Source organism: Erinaceus europaeus, chromosome 1 (assembly GCF_950295315.1).
Source record: "Erinaceus europaeus chromosome 1, mEriEur2.1, whole genome shotgun sequence".
NCBI lineage: Eukaryota > Metazoa > Chordata > Mammalia > Eulipotyphla > Erinaceidae > Erinaceus > Erinaceus europaeus.
This window is the reverse complement of record NC_080162.1, coordinates 95658993-95664894: the sequence shown is the minus strand read 5'-3', so window position 1 is coordinate 95664894 and position 5902 is coordinate 95658993.

Sequence of the window (5902 nt, the reverse complement as noted above, 5' to 3'; positions counted from 1 at the left end):
TTTTGGGGATTTTATTGAGTAAAGTTGTGTGTGTATTTGTGTGTGTATTTGTGTGTGTGTGTGTGTGTGTGTGTGTGTGTGTGTGTGCATGTGAGTGTGCACGTGCATGTGCTTTTGCTGGGATCTCCCTATTTGGAATGACTTGAGTATTAACATTTTATATCAAGATGGACCAAGACAGAATAGTCTCATACTTTCTGGGACAGATACAATTCTCCATTTACACTTTTTAGCTCTTCATTGGTTTAAAGAGTATCCACAGCTTTCAAAGTGCCCTGACCCTTGGAAAGAATCTACTAAGAACCTTGGTTTCAAATTCATGGGAGTAATGTGTTTGATACATTTTCATGACTTTCTATGTAAATCAACATGCTTATAAACTATTTTTAAGGCATGTTGCTTGGTGGGGGGCAGCAAGATCATCTAAGAAGGCTCTTGGTTGCCATGCATATGATTCAGGTTTGAGCCCAGCCCCCACTACACTGGTCGTCAGTGTTGTGGAATCCTTCCTATTCTATTTGAAAAAGTCAGCTGATATCAGTAAGACCTTAGCAAAACAAGCAAAAGGAAAAAGAAGCCACCACCAGTAAAAATACCCCAACATTTTGCTTTTGGACTCAACAACCTAATTCTTAAATATTATAAAGGATAAACAAAATGGAAACATCCAGTCACAGAATGAAGTAGTTGAACCAGAATTAGAAGATATTACAATCACTCTATAGAAAGAAACTAAGACTGTCAAAGATTAGCAAGCATACATAAGGCATATAGGCAGCACTCTTGTGTGAATTAGTGAATCACTGAATCAGTGACACAGCTGGCACTGTATGGTAAGGATACCTGGCATTTGGTATTTCAATATAGGGAGGGCAAACACTTCAGAAATTGAACTGGGTAGCTGGAAAAGATGAATTAGATCAAAGCTCACTTCATCTATGAGAATTATCTTTGGTTGATTGTATTTTTAAATAATAAGGAAAGGGGGCCTTGGAGATGGCTGACCTGGTAGAACTCACACTTTGCCATGGGTGACAATTCAGATTCATGTCCCCCCAATCATTACATGGGAGTCCTTGCACAGGAGAAGCTTCAAGCACAGTGATGCAGCACTGTGGTATCTCTCCTCTATCTCTTGGCCTCTATCGAGAGAGAGAGAGAGAAGGAAAGGGGACCCCACTGGCAGTCCTGGAATGCATGTACAAAGCCCCAGTGATGATAAATCTAGCAGGAAAAAAAAGAAGTCAGAACTGAACTTACTTTATGCAATCAATCTGCAATGGAATAATAAACTTTCTCTGAGAAATAGCAATAAACATAAAAAGAAGTTACACAATTTGCTATACTGGAAATGTTACAACTTCTGTATAATTACAAAATTAATATATAATCAAAAAAGTGGGAAAACATTTAATTGTGAATAAAGATAAGTTCCTATGGTATTTATAAAGCCCATTAAAATTTGCAATGGAGTAGTAGAGGATAGCAGTCAAAATGTATACAATAGAGAGGCCAGGTAGTGGTGTACCTGGTTAAGCATATTACAGTGCACAAGGACCCAGATTTAAGCCCCTGGTCCCCACATGCAGGGGGAAAACTTTACAAGTGGTCAGGCAGTGCTGCATGTACCTCTAGTGTGTCTCTCTCCATCTCCCCCTCCCCTACCATTTTCTCTCTGTTTCTATCCAATAATAGAAAAATAGATACATAACAAAACAAACAAAATATATGCAATAAAATTACAAATGGTGGACAACATACAGTCGTAGCAAAATAATGGTAATAATTGAATTCACTACAGTTGCAAAAATTAAAAGAAAACTATCCAACTTTAGTAAAACATAAGACTTAGGTATAGTTAGAAATTAGATATACCTAAAATTACCAAAAATCCATGAAAATAGGTATGTCCAGTGAATTCAAAATGCTATTTGTGAGATGCAATATCCTAAAGAAATAATCTAGAACAAGAAAATAATCTAGAACAAGTTTCTCAAAAACCCCCAGCAAATTGAAATGGAAGACAATTCTGTCACTATGATGGAAAAATTAGAAGAATAGAAATGGTAATATAATAAATATAGTAATATTCAATACAGCTTTGTCAAAATGAACAATTATATCCTCGTAGCATGACTGAATATAGTCAAGAAAACAATAAAATACATGTAAAAAAGTCACAACATAGAAAATTACTTGATATGGTGACTCAAAATTGTACACTAATCAATTATAGTTGCAGAAAAGCATGTATGCAGAGAAACCCAGTGAGTAGAAGGATTGGATATTACCCAAGGTGTGTAACAGGATTAGAATGAAATGCTTTATCTTGTTAAAAAATTACCTTCTATGCATTTATTAAAAGTTTTATCTTATGTATTTTACATGATAGAGAAAGCAATCAGAATAGCAGTTTGGTGTATGTGGTGCTAGGGATTGAACTTGGAACCTCACACAAGTCCAGAACTCTATCACAATGCTACCCCTAGGCTGCTCTTCATTATTTTAATTTATACAATGACATTTACATTGAAAATCAGGTGACTGAAACAGACCTCCCCCCAAAAATGAACAAACAAAAGCGAAGATTTTTTTAAAAGACTTTGTTCTAAATTTATCAATGGTTCTTTATGCTTTTGTTCTTAACTTCCTGTTCCATTTGTGAGTGAGGAATACTGCTGGTCATTGGGCTTATTCTGCTGTCAATGCCAAAGAAGTTTCAGGCTTCTGAACAGTCTTATTTCAAATGCTCTTAGGTCTGAGGCCAATTCTCTCAGTGCATTATTACACAGTTTTGTTTCGTTTTTTGTTTGTTTATTTTCTTTTTGGTAGAACTTATGGTTAGGGGATTAATCAAACTTTTAATGAAGCAAATAAAGTACAGTGTTTACTGTTTTGGAACTTCTTACACTCTGCTGAACTCAGGTTGTTCATTTCCTCTTTGGATAAGACAAGGATAAGCATAGGTTTAAAATGAATCTAGTCTTTTTTCTTAATATAAGGCAGGAACTTCCCCATTCTCTAAGGCCTAATTACTCACTTTGAAGTCTATTTCGAGTTAATTTGCATTTGGTGGATTTGACTGCAGCCACCACTTGTTTTGCTTCAAGGCAAATGTCAGAAACAACAGTGCAGTCCTAAGAGACTGAGTTCTCAGACTGCAATGTCCTTGTCTGACTTCTACATTTTAAATTCTTAAACCTTGTTGACCCTGAGAATCAGCTATATAGGATGTTAAAAAACAGTCTTACTGGCCTTACTCCTAGAGGTTTTGAACCCCTTAGATTGGGGTGAAGTTCAGAAATCTTTACTTTTACCACACTCATCAGAGGATTGTATGTGTGGCCAGAACTGGGAAGACTGACCCAAACTCAAGACTTTCCTTGATCTTTCCACCTACCCACTTCAACATCCTAAGAATTTATTAAATTTCTGTTATGTACTAATTCAACATTTGACTAGGTTTGCTCAACTATATAGATACACGGTCACTACTAAACTATAGAGCAAAAATAAAATTCCCAAATCAACACAGTAAAAATGTCATTTATTCCCAAACTAATTCAGAGATCTAATGTAAATTATATAAAGCTCCAGCAAGGCATTTTGTAGACTTAGATACATTTTATTTCAAGCTTGTTTTATAATGTTTAATTTTCACATAATTTATATCATACAGATAAAGTATATGTTCTGAATTTTATAGAAAAGATACAATTATTAGGAGAGCTAAAATAATCTTGAAAAAGTAGAATTAAAGTGAGAGGAATCACTGCATGCAACATTAAAAGTACTGTAACTAAGACATATAGTATTTGCAGAGAAAAAGATATATATATTGGTAGAGAAAATAATCAAGGACTAACAGAAATATTCTAAACTTTTTTTTTTACAAAGATGCAGAAGGAATTTAATTGAGAAAGAGGGTCCTTTCAAAAAAAATTGTGCTGAATAACTTAACATTTGCAAGCAAAAAATGAACACTACCTAACTCATACCGTCTATAAGGACTAATTAAAATGTTATCATGGACATAAATATAAAACAAACTTACAGGGGGAGAAAAAATATTTGAAATGTAGACAAAAAAAATCTTACACTTGTGACCAGAATAGCAATACATAAAAAGAAAAAAAAAGGATTAAAAATAATCTTGTGTTTTATGAAATATGCTGTCAAAGGAATAAAAAGACAAGCTGAAAACTAAGGAAAAGTATTTTCAAACTGCATATGCAGATAAGACTGACATCTATGATATGTAACCCTTAAAACTCAGGAGTAAAAATATTTAAATTAGAAATAGAAAACATAAGAGTTACTTCACTAGAATGATATACAGATGACACACAAGCAACGAAATGATTATTATGCTGATTAACTATTACAGAAATGTAAATTCAGACCACAGTAAGATATCTCTATGTACATATTAGAATGGTAAAATAAAAAAAATATATAGTGACAACATTAAATGATAGTAAGAATGAACTGAGTCACTCATACATTGCTGATGGAATGTAAAATATAGATTGGTAGAGAAAAGAATAAAGAATCAAGGACTGACAGAAATATTCCCAACTGGGAGTCAAGCCGTAGCACAGTGGGTTAAGTGCACATGGCGCAAAGCGCAAGGGCTGGCGTGAGGATCCCGGTTCAGGCCCCTGGCTCCCCACCTGCAGGGGAGTCACTTCACAGGTGGTGAAGCAGGTCTGCAGGTGTCTATATTTCTCTCTCCCTCTTTGTCTTCCCCTCCTCTCTCCATTTCTCTCTGTCCTATCCAACAACAAGAACACCAATCATAACTACAACAACAAGGGCAACAAAAGGGAATAAATAATAAATAAATATTTTTTTTAAAAAAAGAAATATTCCCAACTGCGTTAGTTACTTTGCAAAATGCTATAGCTACACTGGAAAATAGTTTAGCAATGTCTTAAAAAAAAAAAAGCAAATATGCAATTGCCACAAAAGTCAGCAGCTGCATATTAGGTATTTATCTCAGAGTAAAGGAAATGTAAACCTATACATGAATGTTTGTAGCAGCTTTATTTGTAATGTATCCATTTAACTAGGCACGACACCACTTGGTCCCCAAGTAATAAGTAGAAACTGGAATCAATCTAGTTGCCCTTCAACCAGGTAAGTGGTTTAGCAAATTGAGGTTCATTCATACTGAAAAGAGCAAACTATTGTTACATGGTTGGATGAATCACTAGGGAGTTTTACTGAGAAAAAGCTAAATGCAAAACTTCTCATGGTATTGTAACATTCTTAAAATGGCAAAGTTATAGAAAAGGAGGACAGACAGTAGTGAGTACTGGAAAAGAAGGAACTGGTAGGAATGATGTGAGTGTGGTAGTAAAAGGGCATCAGGAATTATCCTAATGGTAGTAGAACTGTTCTGTTTCTTGACAATGGTAATGGATACATGAGTCTATCCAAGGAAACAGTGGGGTAAAATTTCATAGACCTTAATACACAAGCACACATATGAACACAAGTAAGACAAAATAAATCTGAACAGGAAGGACAAATTTTTATTAATGTCTATATCCTGGTTATGACATTGTACTAGCTTTGGGTATAGGACATACGGGATAATTTGTATCATTTCTCACAACTATGTGTGAGTTGAACATTATCTTACAATAAAGAAATTTAACTAAAATTAAGGTCTTCCCAACTCTATTTTAACCATACCATGATCACTCCACACATTAACAGAGCAGGTTCTGTAGAATGTTACAGGTGCACTGACAGTAGGAGCACTCTATCTCAGTTGATATCAATGTTGCAGTTGCTCATTATTCCCCAACAGCCCATCTACATAGTCAGTGCCATAGTTATTATTAGTTAACTAGAAGTGCCATAGTAGCACTTCTAGTTATTTCTGTGCAACACT